The sequence below is a fragment of the Cyrtonyx montezumae genome, unplaced genomic scaffold, assembly GCF_038088225.1.
Source record: "Cyrtonyx montezumae isolate F1298 unplaced genomic scaffold, pur_monq_1.0 scaffold_7, whole genome shotgun sequence".
Classification (NCBI taxonomy): Eukaryota; Metazoa; Chordata; class Aves; order Galliformes; family Odontophoridae; genus Cyrtonyx; species Cyrtonyx montezumae.
This window is the reverse complement of record NW_027072078.1, coordinates 1549179-1563444: the sequence shown is the minus strand read 5'-3', so window position 1 is coordinate 1563444 and position 14266 is coordinate 1549179. Positions and strand designations below refer to the sequence as shown.

Below are 14266 nucleotides of genomic sequence, written 5' to 3'. Positions count from 1 at the left end.
AGGAGAACAGGGACAGTGCTGGCTGAGCCCCGAAAGAGTTCCCTTGGAAAAAGAATAAAGCTGCAGATGTATATATTTATTCTTGTAGTAGGTGTTTTTCCTAGAATTTCTGTTATTTTGGCAGGAGTGGAGAGGGGAGGAGAAAATGCTTCCCTTTGTCCAATATTCTTTGCTTTTCCAAAATGGGATGGAAGCAGAAGGTGTTTTTACAGCCCATTTCATACTTGTGTTGTGGAGAGAGGGACCAGAGACATTTGCTGTGACCACCAGCACTGAGTTGCCCATAGCCACAGCTCCACTTACTTCCAAAATCAAGGAGGACCTTGGACCTACTGATATTTTCCTCCCAGATATTCTCATCCAAACGACAAGAACACGGTATGTTTTACTTTACATACAACTTAGGGCATGTATATGGTCAGTCATCACAGCTGAGCGGATAGTGTAAGTCGATACAGCTGTGTCCTAAAGCATACCGAGGCCTTGTTTGCAAGCTGTATTTGTGCAGGACAGGCATTGCACAAGTCTTTTGCTGTGAGCATCTGAATAGAAACATATGGCTCACGCCTGATCGCTTTACCTTCTTTATCTGATTTCTGCACAGCGTATTTCCATTGCTTCAACACCAATCAGGCCCATGCAAGCAGTAGGTGCATCACAGGCAGGGAGAACAAAACACCTGCCCAGAACTGCTTATGTGCTGGCAGTGGAAGCCCATATTGATCTGAGAGAACTCGAGGATGGAGGATCAGAGAGGCTCAAAAGGGAGATGAGGGGAAGTGTATTTAACATGAGGGGAAAAAGACCTATACTCATTTGCAGTCAATGGCACAAGTTTCATCAGCTTCAAAGCTATTGTTTAAGGACATTCATGCATCTATGCTTCCTCCCTCCCCATCCCAACTTGTTTTAGTGGAGCTGCCCAAGAATCTCATTTCCTGCCTACTCCCCCTCCCCGTTCCTCTCTACTCCACACCTTTCTGATGCAAAGCCAGGCTTGTGTCTGAGTGCCCACAGGGAGAGGAGAGGAGCCAAGGAAGCAGTACGGACATGGGCTTTGCTGCAGCATCAGCCAGGAGGGCTGGAGGTGACCACAGGCTTTCTCTTGCCCCTTGCACCATGAGCCCTTTTGTGAGTCAGGAGATGCTGGTGGTGTCCCCAAGCGCCTGCTCTTCAGAGCCACCCACGAGGCAGCTGGGCAGAGCCGAGGACAGAGCTTACACGGTCCTTTCAAATGTCGAAACAGCTCTGCTTTTTCCTGCTCCAACTGCTCATTAACAGCTTCCGGCTTTTGGCAATTTCTAGCAGCGCTTTCAGTGATGTACTGCCAAGATTTTAACAAGGGGCTCCCACAAACCTACCTCCTCCTCCAGCTGCGACGAACCCCACTGGCCCGGAGAGGCCAAGGCTTGGACTGTGGAGGAGTGCAGGGCTGGGGGAACTGTTCCTTTGGGGGACTCTTTCCTGTTTAAAGCTTTTATTTTTCCCTTCTCTTTTCTGGCAAGGGAGAGATGCAGCACCTTGGAGCAAACACACTGACTGCCAGGAGGTTGCTGCAGAGAGGCAGGACGTAAGGCAGAAACCCTGAGAGCCCCAGCAGCAAAACACTTCATTGCAGAGCTCTCACTTGTCCTCCCTGCTGAGAGGCCAGCCCCAGGCAACTGGTTTTATCTGGGCTAAAAACTCAGCCATTGGTCAAAATGCTGAAGAAGTGGCTTTCTCTAAGTGTTCTGAGACCCCAAAGGGAAAGTTTTTCTGCTGGAAGTGATTGAGTCCATGAGTTCGTGTGATTTTACGTGGTAAAGATAGAGTGTAACTAAGTGATAAATGGCTGGAGATGGAAGGGAAGCTTAACAGCAGCTAAGGAAACCTTGAGGTTACAATATGCAGAGGTGTGACTCTTATTTGTGAGAGGCACAGCCTGTTCTGGAGACAGAGATGTTCCTTTTACCCCAGAGAGCCCAGCCTAGCAGCAGTGCACCTGAACATGGAAGAACAGGGAATCTCATTGTCCACTTATATGCAAGAATTGGGTGCAGGAATGAGTTGTCATGATAGATGCCCAAATTATGGGGCAGTCAAAAGACAGCCAATTGACTGCTGGTATAATATATTAATAGATAAACCTATAGCTTAGACATTAATATACAACTATTTTATCCAAACAAGCTGTATTTAAACTACAGCATGAACTGCACTAGAACCATGCAAACCGATGGTATCTTCTTAGCTATTAAAATATTTTCTGTATTTTGTTAAATTCTTCTTTTCTTCTCTTCGTTTAATTAAAAATATTCCACAAATTACAAAGACAAACGTAGATAAATACCTTCCAGCATTGTTAAACTGGACTTACAGTGTTGACAGCTCTACTGGGACCACAAGCCCTGGTGTAGATAATGCCTATTGAGGTAGGTAACCACAGGTAAAGAAGAACCATTCTGAAAGAGAGTGAGAAAATAAAAAAAGATTTAAAGGAAGGTTATTTAGGGAGGGTTCAGGGTTGTGGACTTCCTTTTTGGTGTTGCCTCTTTAAGATCTTTCACCTTGAACAGCAAGGTGTGAGCAAGTCTTTGGCTTTTCTCCGCAGTGGGCAAGCCAGGGTGGTGAGACAGAAGCAGGCTTGGAGAGAGAAGGATGGAAAGGATTAAATCTCCTTCCAGACAGGCTGTACGTTTGCTTTTTCCACCTCCCTGTCAAACAGTTAGTCACACTCCTGATACCAAACTGAGGAGCAGCGGGACACAGGGAGGATATTTTCTCTTGGACCAGCCCCGGGCAGACAAATCCTGCAAGGTCTGGAAAGTCTGGGGTAAATTAGATTAGAGTCTTTCCTCTAGACATTGATAGGCTTTTGAGGTGGGGGTACGTTTGGAGAGAGCAAGGGGGGCCCTGTGGCTTGGGAATGAACAACTGCAAAGGATATGTTTTTAAATGGTTTCCCAGCTGTAAGATGCACATAATTGTGGCTTTCCTTCATCTGGGAGACTTCAAGAGCGGATGGTTGATAAGAGTTCATACCAGCAAAGGCAGAAAAACACAAGCCAAGGTATCTGGTTTCAGTCTGTCCGTACCCGCAGCATTAGATCTGATTTTGTCCTTCTCCCTTCACTGCATGTACACAATTATCTGAATTCCTTTCTCCACTGCTTCCTCTCCTCTGAAGTCTTGCAGACCGGCCCTTGTGCCTTTTCTGTGAGGGCCGCACTCATACATTGCATTAGAGACAGCCATGAAATTGGTCTCTCTCCATTCAGGGTCAGTTTTTGCCAGCATAGGGGACTGTGCTACAGCCACAAGGACCCATGCTCCCTGGAGGGCCAAGAACCACCAGGGCATTGAGAACTTACACTCCATCCCCACCTTTTAGTCTTTTTCTGATGGGAAACAGCCTATCTAACCACCTAACTGCTTGAAAGTGACATTTCTTTGTGTCTTAGTTTACCTTTTTTTCCTATTTTCTGCTGTTTGCCTCTCGTGTTCAGAAAGAAGTCGCCCAAGCCCTTGTGCTGCAGATGGGGCATCTCAAGGACTATTACACATGCCATTTGGGGATGGTTTCCAGGACAACACTGCAGGCAGAAAAGTAGATGTGCTTGAGGACACAGCCTGAATATAGTTTTTCCACCTCAAACAGTTGTCCCATTCTCCCCAGCCAGCAGGCCTGTGGTCAAGCAGAAGAGGGACCCTTTCTGACATTATTCTATTGGGAAATTGGCTTTCCAAAATAAGGCTCTGAGTCCTTCTCTGGGATTGCCACATGCTGTTTTTTTCCCATGTAGGGCAACACACAGTTGTCTGCTCACAAAGGTCTTACTGCTGCTGTGAAAGTTGTTTTTTTTCCTGAAAGGTTGCATTGTTGAACTATCTAAATGACAAAAAGTGTTTTAAATATAGATTACTGTCTACTCGGGCTCTGGAGGCTGCTGACAGCTCTGTGAGATGATCTGAGAATACCCCTTTGGTACAGACACGTCTAACAGTGTGAGGTGTAGGTTTATGTGGATCTGCTCTTCCTTAGACTTTACTACAAAAATACCAGTTTGCATAAATGTGGACATGATGTGTACAGTTTGCTATCTCTACACAGACTCACAAACACACCTCAAGAAATTCAGTTCAAAAACTCAGTGTGTTTTGGTTTGGTTTTAGCCTGTTTGATCCAAGTTATACGTAGAAATGTCAGTATGGAAATTGCATAGATTAACTGCCTTTGAAAATTCTTCTGATGTCCCTCAAGCTGTATGTCAGCACCATCAGAACAGCATCTCGTGGTATAGGTTGACTTTTACCCAGGAAGGAAACAAACAAAAACCCCAGCACTCTCCTTCCAGTCCAGAGGACATAGGTCTGTTGCAGGTCCCTGTATGTGGTCTTCAGTAGTCAACAGTGGTTAAAACTGTTCTTAGGAATCTTGGGAAAGGGAAAGGGAAAGGGAAAGGGAAAGGGGAAGGGAAAGGGAAAGGGGAAGGGAAAGGGAAAGGGAAAAGGAAAGGGAAAAGGAAAGGGAAAGGGAAAGGGAAAGGGAAAGGGAAAGGGAAAGGGAAAGGGAAAGGGAAAGGGAAAGGGAAAGGGAAAAGGAAAGGGAAAAGGAAAGGGAAAGGGAAAGGGAAAGGGAAAGGGAAAGGGAAAGGGAAAGGGAAAGGGAAAGGGAAAGGGAAAGGGAAAGGGAAAGGGAAAGGGAAAGGGAAAGGGAAAGGGAAAGGGAAAGGGAAAGGGAAAGGGAAAGGGAAAGGGAAAGGGAAAGGGAAAGGGAAAGAAAAAGTGATTCAGGCCATGATTACACTGGCCACAGGCCACCAGCTATGGAATCATTGCCTGGTATGAGGGACAACAGCATCAGGTTAACAGCATTTTGTTAACAGCATGGGCATTTATGCAGCCTCTCACACCAAGGGAAGCACTCACACCCAAAGGGCAGGTTCAGCTTGTGGTAGGCAGCAAGGGACACTCAGAAAGTCCTGGCACCATCTGCAGGCTGTAGAGGAGAGAAGCTAGAAAAGAGTCCCTGCTTGAAAATGAGCCTTGTTTTTGAGAGTCTGAACTGGTTACAGACTTTCTCCCCTACTTTCACCCTACACAACAGGAAATCAGAGCAGTTTTCATCTGCAAACTGCAGCTTGCCGCCCACCTTTGATCCTTTCTGGCTTTCCTAGTCTACAGCAGCGATACATCAAGAAGGCAGCTATGTGTTTTGCCTCATCCTAAGAGCATCAGATACTTTTTTTGCCTGTGTACACCCCAATGTGCTGGCCATGAGGCTCCTAGCAGGCAGCACCTTGCCTCTACCCTAACACCTCTCTCCAGCAAGCTCAACAAATACACGATAAAATCTACACCAAAAAAACCTCCCCATTACTGCTGCCTCAGATCTGCTTCATATGGCACACAAAAATCTGCACACTGTGAGTGTTCCCTCTGGGTCCAGGTGGGGCAGTGCTTTGCAAAGTGGGGAATCTGCATGCTGCTTGCCAGCTTTCCACCCATTGCCAGCCCAGCAGGCTCTTCACGTTTTAGAGCACGGCTGTTTTGCACTCTCCCTTTGCTCCAAAACAGCTGGACTATTTTTTGTCTAGCCTCCAGACAACAAAAACAGCAACAAGAAAGAAGGATCACCTTTAGGCATGGAAAAGTTTCATTTCGAGCAGCACAAGCTTCACAGGGATATGGACAGATAAAAAACAGGAGGCTGGAAGGCAAAGCTCACAGACCCGACCGTGCATGTGTCACTGATGTTTGCAATATGCCTTTTTGAAACAGTGGCTCATAGTTCACAAAGTTCAGGACTGATCAAGGTTGAGGGTAAGGCTGGATGTTTGACATCAGCCTTTCTCACATCTGGGGACCCTAGTCATGGTGCTGGCAGCCCCTGATAGGTTAGATGATTGCTGTGTCCCCAGCAGGACCCTCCTGGGTATCTCAAACCTCTGCACTTCAAGCTGCCATGTAGGCTTTAATCGCTGTTTTCATGGCCAGAAGTAGAATTCAGGCTTTCTGGCCTGAAAATCAAGATGCTGAGATCTGTCTTCTCCTCCATCTTGGCATTTCTTACTCCAAAAAAAAAAAAAAAAAACCAACAAAAAAAAAAACAAAAAAAACCCAGCCTGATTTCTGGAGCAGCACGCTTTGGCATTTCAAAAATTCACATCAGCCTATGCTGACCTTTTCTCTCCAAAGGCACGGGCATGGACACATGCAACCCATGTCACGTTTTGCATTGTTTGCTGTTGTTTCCCCCATCCCCAAGCGTGATGTGCCTACGGGGCAGCGTGCACACAGTGCTGGTGAGGAGGGTGGGCGTACTGGGGCTATGAAATAATGCAATAACCCATCCAGCCACATTTATTTGTTTTGAAAAATATTAAGGGCAGCTGCTACTTAGCGCTGATGGAAACATTTTGCTGGTTTCCTAGAGCAAGAGCGTCTCCTTTTGTGCTGTAACCGAGCAGCGTTTGAACCCGGTGGTGAAACTTCTCCAGAATAACTCGACTACATCACATTTTCACTTCTCTTAATTCAGAGAGTCTCCAACCCTGAAAATACACACCTGGGTAATGATGTCTGGAAATGTCACTGTCTAAAATGCTTCCCTCAGGGGTTATCTCCAGGCATATCCAATCCAGGAGGAGATTTCTTCCCCATTTACCCCATAACATCTTACTGCTAGCAGAAAGTGGAGAAAGGAAGGAGCACATCACCTGTGTGGGAGCCCTGCAGCCTTTCCTTGGGCAGGTGAATAGGCTTTTGTTGTAGGTTTCCCTCTATTTATCTCTTCCATTAGCTCTCATGTTGGGAGGATGAGTTTTGAGGTTATGGGGAACTCCATCAAGGGTTTGTTTGGTGCTTTCTCACGGGCTGGTTCAACATCTGTTTCCTTGGCATGTGTGTCCTACGGAGGAAGGCTGCAGAGTTCTTGTGTCACTTGTGTCCAGCATCGCTGCGTGTTTTGCTCATGCCCTACCTCATGACTCCAGGCAGCCCTGTTGCTCTCTGGTCTCCTAGCAGAAATATCACATCCTGCTCCAAGCCACCAGAGTGGTGGTTTGTCAAAAAATAAATAAATAAACTTTCTGGGCAGGGAGATTTCAAAGGAGGAAAAGATGCAGTGGTGGAGACTGTGCCAAATAGGCAGAGCAGCTGGGATAGCATGTAACGTGGTGAGCCAAGGCTGGTGCAGCTACATGCAGGGCCAGTTAAATGTGTGCCTGTGTGCCCACTAGCATCACTTATAAGAAACTCGTGATTAAAATTCAGGCCCCATTCACCAGTGCAGGGTGCTCAGTGAGAAGCTGCATCCACTCCAGAGACAGCCACAGGCAGCATCACCAGCCCAGGGGCACAGGCACTGTGCCTTGCACCAACACACCGAGCAGTGCTGAGGTCTCAGCTTTGACCCATGCTGCTTTTCACTTTCTCGAGATGAAGGAGAAAGTGGAAGGAGATAATCTAATAAACTTCTCAGAGACTGCTAAAATCAGTACCAGCTGGTGTGGGGCAAGCAGCTGGCATTTCCTGCACCGTGCCACTATTTGTGCCTCTCATCTCCCTGTCAGTGCTCAATCCCAGCGTGGCTGGAAGCACAAAGAAAAGGACAGAGTACCCATGGCCCCAAGCTGAGCTGGGACCTTCCTGGTGGGGTTTTAGCTGGCTGAAAATCATATGGAGGGATAGAAGCCAGGTCCTGGGTGCAGAGCCATTTTTGTCATTCCCAGCTTTAAAACCAGCTCAGAAACCATCCTTTTCTATATATATATATGCATATGTACAGAAATACTTAGAGGTTTTTCCTGTGATTCCTATTGCTTTTGCATTCTTGGCTGTGTTATGGAAATGATTTCAATTCCTTGCAACAAAACCCAACCCTGTTTCTGTATAAGTGAAGACCTCGGGGACCTGCAGCAAAAATTTCCTCTGACCAAGGCCCTGTTCATGCTACCTTACATCAAGTTTGCAGCTCTCAGCTGCTGTGGTTTCCACGTTCTACTCTTGGGCTGGGGAATGGTCTAAAGGAAATAAAAAAAAGAAAAAAGAAGAAGAAGAATAAAAAGAAAAAGAATAAAAAGTCCTCAGTTCACTGAATGGAAATGTGTGTCATAACAAAAACTGCACTGGGTCTGCAATGTAGCAGGGTCTGGAGTTTGTAACAGCTATATTTTGTGTTATGTGCTGCAGGATAACAGAAATGCTTGGAAATGATGTTCAGCTGAGGGCTTCACTGTGTATCATCTCATTCTGGACACTATAACCAAGCATAGTTGTTGTGTAATGTTCAGCCCTTCAGCTGCTTTATGGGCACTAGTTAATTCCAACCTACATGCCCTGTAAAAGAGGGGGGGATGCACTGCAATTTTCCATTCAGGGGAACAGAGGCACATGCAGAGAAAGCGATCATAAAGGCAAACTGTGAGTGAGCTGGGTTTAAAACTGAGCTCTGCGAGGTCCAGCTCCCCTACCCCACCATCTTAGTGCTGTGCCAGGAAGAAAATCTGTCCCATCCCCATGAAATCCTGTATGGGAGGCATGTTGATGGCACAAAGCACTGCCTGGGAGGAGATGGGTGCAGACATCACTCATCTCACCAGTTCTCTGCCTGCCATGAATGTTTCCACTCATCCCGTGAGCAAAGCAAGTCCCTCACACTACAAGTGGATGACCATCTCCTCCTATTACTATTCCTGCGCTTTCCAACTTGCTGCTTAGGGCCAGATCCTCAAAAGTGAGAAGCATTCAAGACAGCACAGGCAATAGATCACACAGGGAGGTTTTCTTAAACTGTGCACTTCTTCATCTGAACAGAAAGATCAGGTCTGTGGATGAGAAGGCTTTACTCTTTGGTGTGGATCTTCAATGGAATATGCAGTCAGAACAACCAGCAAAAGGTTACACAGTGTGAACTTTAGCACAAGCACACGTCAGGGCCACCCCTTTGTGGCCAGGTATACCGATTTTCTGGTCCACCAGGTTTGTGATCACATTACTTCATCAGCTAAGAGTCTGCTTTAGTGTGCTGGGTATAATCAGAAGGATTGGGAACAGAAATAGCCCACTGGATCATCAGGTCTTGTATTTTCCATCATGTGGTCCACGAAGCATTAGTGAGATGTAAGACTTCAGAAAGGGAGTCACACATACAGACCCAAATCCAAATCACATTCACATGCAAGATGAGGGATAGTAAAATGAACGAAGGAGCAGTCAGCATTTGATTCATTTGCTTGTGAAAGTGTCCCATGGCAGCACTGCCACATGAGATGGCATGCTATTTTTTTCTAGAAGGGCTGGATTCAAAAGAAAACAATATGGCCTGTGCTCCTGTCCTTTGGCTGGGTCCACTACAACACCAGATGGCACTTGGTTTGTTTGACTCATTCCTATATGAACCTCAAGTGATGGAGATCATGCTGTGCATAAGATAAGAGACTGCCTGCTGCTGGGTCTGATCTGCTAACTTTACATTGCAGAAAAAACAACCCAAAACAACTGCATGGGAGGGTCACTCCCAAGAGAGACGTGGGCTGTGAGCTCTTCTGGCATTGGTTGTCCAGGAATATGTGACCACGTCCAATCTGTGAATCACAGCCAAAGGAGACAAAGTGCTCCTGGGAACAGCAGGTCCTCCAATTACACATAGACAGAGTAGAAAAGGGTTCAGTTATGAAGAGACAAGAAAAAAGCTAGTTGTCTGGGTATTCAGCAGCAGTTTGATGTAAGAAAGCCAACCTTCTTCTGTCCCTTGTGTCCAGCATCACTGCATGTTTTGCTCATGCCCTACCTCATGACTCCAGGCAGCCCTGTTGCTCAAAGAAAGCAAATTTCAGTGCTGCTCAAACCCATGGGGCTGTGGACATGAACAGTTCAGCACTGCCCTGAGGGACACCCCAGGCAGCCCATAGGGAAAGCAGGGCAGGCAATGGGGCATTAGCCATGTGGTGGCTGAAAACAGCAACACCTGCCCGCGCCTTGCAAGTTACCAAGAGAGCAGCTTAGTGCGGACCCAGCCTCAACCAGAAAACCACCCTGTGCTGCTTTCCTCCTCCTTTTCTTCTATATCTCTTTCAGAGCCCCTACATGCCCCGTAGCTAGGGCTGCAGCAGTGTGAGCATTAGGAAAGGGCTGGTCTGCCATCCACAGGACACACAGCCATGCAGACCACTGCTGCTTGCACACCCCAAGCAGTTCAGCTTCCCAGAGTGGTCCTGGGAAGCCTGTCAAGCCCTGAGCTCGGCTGCAGAATGTGGTTGTAATTAGATAATTAATAATTGTGAGACAGAGAGGAAATAAGCTAAATGGAAGCTTTCCTTAGTGAGGAAATAATTATATCTGCTTTTTGATATATGAGCTGAGGCGGCTTTCTGGAGGCAGCTCCAGCATCTTGCATGAAAAGCTGTTCCTCCCCCAGGTTAAATGGGACGTCCCATGGGCACAGGCTTTGTCCCACCAGCCTGCAGATGAGCAGCAGCAGGTTGCTGCAGACCACAACACAGGGCTGCACCTTGTCACACCTCTCAGAGTGGAGCAGAGGAGCACTAGGAGCAGCGTGGAGAAGGGATTCAGCATCACAGCCCCTTGGGGCTGGAGGAGCTGCTGAAAGCACGTGGGGTTTTCAATGGTAGCATTACTCCTGCCTATGGGTTTAGAAGACCGTACACTCATGCAAAAAAAAACCCCAAAGGAATTGCTAGGTTCACGTTGATTTCTTTCTTTTTTATTTGGATGTTCCTGGCTCTTACATAAGTGTGTTACCCCAGCATGGAAAGAAAACACATTTGCTGTCTGAGGGGGCTATTCCTGGTGTACTGGATCTCTCCCTGCTGCCAGATTAACCATGAGCCCTACACTGCCAGCACCAGGGCTGGGTTGGGGTTTTTAAGAAGCACTTCTTCAATTTGCAGGGGAACTAGTGCAGCGACATACATCTCACATCCTGTATTCGGTGTATTTATTTTTCCTTTTTTTTTCTCACCTCCTCTCTCTCCAGACTATCCAGTGTCTGAGTCTGAAGTGGAATTGGGATGTATCCAAGTTTGTAGCTTCTGAAACCTTAACGACCTCAAGTAAACTGGTCCAAAAGACCCCTCTTGACCTCCCTCACTCTGAACTCTTGCAGAGCACTTAGACTGAGCAGGAGCCAGCACCAAAGCTATCGGTCTGAACCTTCGCAACATCTCTCCAAGTGACTGATCAAGGAGAAGTGAGAAGCAACATTCCTGATTGTTCATCGTTGTTGGGTTTTGTGTGTGTGTCTGTCTGGGTGTTTTGGTTTTAGTTCTTTTATTTTATTTTATTTTTTATTTTTTCCTTCCTAAAAATCTTAATTCAGGAACACATTTATGAGAAATCTTTGGGTTCGGATTTTACTCCCCCTTAGCTGTATCCTTTTTGTGTGTGTGTCTGTTTTTTAAAGTTCAAAACCTGATTTCTTGTACAGTAATGTCAAAACTGGACCAAGGCTCTCAGAAAAGAAAAAAGAGAAAAAAAAAAGAAGAAAAAAGAAAAAATGTAGAAAAAAAAAAGAAAAGAAAAGGAATTAAAAAGGCCACAATGTCCCCAGCTCCCTGCATGATTTGTTTCAAGTACAGCCTGGATTACAGACTGCCCTCCACACTCTACTGCCTTTTCCTTATTGCTCCATGATTTGCTACCACTCCTGACCCCCCACTTTTTTTTTTTTTTTCATTTTCATTTTCTGTTCCAGTGTATATGTTGCTTATTTGTTTTATTTATTGAGATATTTTTAACGAGCTAAGAGACTGCAATGTTGCTGTGTATACTGCTTCTCTTGCCAGTAAAAATAAAGATGTCATGCAGCTACTGGGGGTATTTGATTTACATTCTGACTGCACAGCTCTGAGCAGAAGCTGGGGAGCTGATCCACTTCCTTGCACCCAACCAATGTTTCAGCACTCACCAATTCAGGTAATGACCATTTCCCAGGTGGCAGGCATGCATACTGCAACCCCTGGTGCAGCACAGTGGCTGCAAGCTCTGTGGGAAGGGCTCATCCCTTGCATTCTGTACTTTTTCAAAGAAAGCTTTCATCCTTTCCACAGAACTCTTTGTAATAGATGAGTTGTGAACGCTCCATCCCTGGGGGGGTGTTCAAGGTGATGGAGGACTGGCCAATCTGATCTAGTGCTTGACCTGGTGGTTGGCAACCTTGATCATGGCAGGGGTTGGAATTAGACAAACTCTGAGGTCCTTTCCAACCGAAGCCATCCTATGATTCTTAGAATTTTAGGTAGATAGGATGGAGCTGAGCTGCTACGCCTTGAGATTCCTATTCATTTATGGGCTGCACATCGTGACAAGAAGAGATTCATAATTCACAGAAGCTGGGCAGAAAATCAAAGCTGCACTACAGCAGTGGTCACCCAGGGTTGCTGCTCTGCTCCTCCTCCTTCCCCCTCCCCCTCCACTCTGGAAGCAAAGACCAATGGGCTCTGCTGGTGCTCTTGGGCATACACATGCTGAAGCCAGGTTTCAATTTCCAGGTCACAAATAACATGTTTAAAAAGAATTTGTTCTGAAAAAAATTAATGAATAAATAGTACAATAAAATAAAATAAAATAAAATAAAATAAAATAAAATAAAATAAAATAAAATAAAATAAAATAAAATAAAATAAAATAAAATAAAATAAAATAAAATAAAATAAAATAAAATAAAATAAAATAAAATGAAGTAAAATAAAATAAAATAACATAAAATAACATAAAATAACATAAAATAAAATAAAAAGAGTCCTTTAAGGAACAATTGCAGTGGATCTGGAAACACGAGGCAAAATTAACAGATCATCAGCAGAACAGTCAGTTATGAAATTGACAGAGAGCAGTGCAGTTGGGGAAAAGGAGAAGATGGTAAGAGACCATCAGCTGTGGAAAAAAAAGCAATGAAGTGGTGTCTACAGCTGCTGAAAAATGAATCAAGTCATTCCATCTTCAGAGAAAAAAATTCCAGTGTGTCAAAACAGGAACATACATGTGTGTATCATCAGATGCATTAATTGTCCGACAGGTTTCAGAACTGAGAGGTCAAATGTTTATTTTAAAACAAGTGGAGTTGCATAGAGTAAAATACATCAGATCCATTAGGAGTTTGTTGCTTCTTAAATGTTAATGATATCTCAGTCTGGGCATTTTATACCAGCAGAGACAAAAGTGCAGTTTAAGAAGGTGAATGTAACAGATGTCATCTGACACAGTGCGTCATACAGCAAGTGGTATTTTTTTCTGTATGTATTAGGTTTTGCAATTTTGTGAATCTTCAGTAATGCTGCAAACGGTGCCAAACTGATTTCACCACAAGGTGAGGCATCATCAGAGTACAGACACCTAAATACTGCTTCAGCCCCATTCACAGTTTGGCAGAGGAGACTGTTGTGCTGCTCTGCTTTCCCAGGGCATGACAAGACCGAGGGAAGAGCTGACAGGTCACACCTGCCAATCACAGAACCATGGAAGCATTAAGATTAAAAAAGACCTCTAAGATCTTCAAGTCCACCACCATGCCCACTAACCATGTCCCTAAAACGTGGCCAAGCCACGAATGAGATGTGTGCAACCACAGTAGTGCCACTGTGGTTGCCACGTGCCTTCCTTAATGCTCACCAAGGCTCAGGGTTGTTGAACTTCATCCTCCAACATCATGCATGCAATGTAATGGTAGTTCAAAGCATCTCCTTACCCCCTTAAAATGCACTAGCAGACAATGCTTGGTGAATAGTGACAATAAATGCTCACAAGTTGGTTCCCCCTTCAACAAATTCTGGAGTTAGCCAAGCGTTCTGTAGTTCAACAGCCATGGAGAGGTAAATGTGGAGCCCAGAAATAAATCCAAAATACTAGGATACAATATTTTTACTTTCTGGCAGAAAAAGGAGTAGTTCTGTAAACTTGCTCTCCCAGGTAACTAGTGATAGGATGACAGGTAATGGCTTTAAGTTGCACTAGGGGAGGTTGAGGATGGACAGAATCATTCAGGTTGGAAAAGGCCTCTAAGATCATCTAGTTCAGCCATCGAACCATTCCCACCTTGCACACTGACCACATCCCTTAGTGCCACTTCTCCACATTTCTTGAAGACCTCCAGGGGTGGTGACTTCACCACGGTCCTGGGCAGCCTGTGCCAGTGCCACATCACTCTTTCTGGGAAGAAATTTTTCCTAATATCCAACCCCAGCTGCCCCTGGAGATGTGGCATTTAAGGACATGGATTGGTGGGCATGGTAGTGATGATCAATTGAACTAGATGAACTGAGAGGTC

At 45.4% G+C, this 14266-nt stretch overlaps 1 protein-coding gene across 1 annotated transcript in view; it reads left to right on the top strand.

Moving 5' to 3' along the window:
• TWIST2 (twist family bHLH transcription factor 2) overlaps positions 1-11811 on the top strand; it is a 31006-nt gene extending 19195 nt beyond the window's left edge. Inside the window, exon 2 of the mRNA XM_065750791.1 lies at positions 10979-11811. The gene's annotated coding sequence lies outside the window, so the exon portion shown is untranslated. The remainder of the gene's footprint in view (positions 1-10978) is intronic.
• The last annotated feature ends 2455 nt before the right edge of the window (positions 11812-14266 follow it).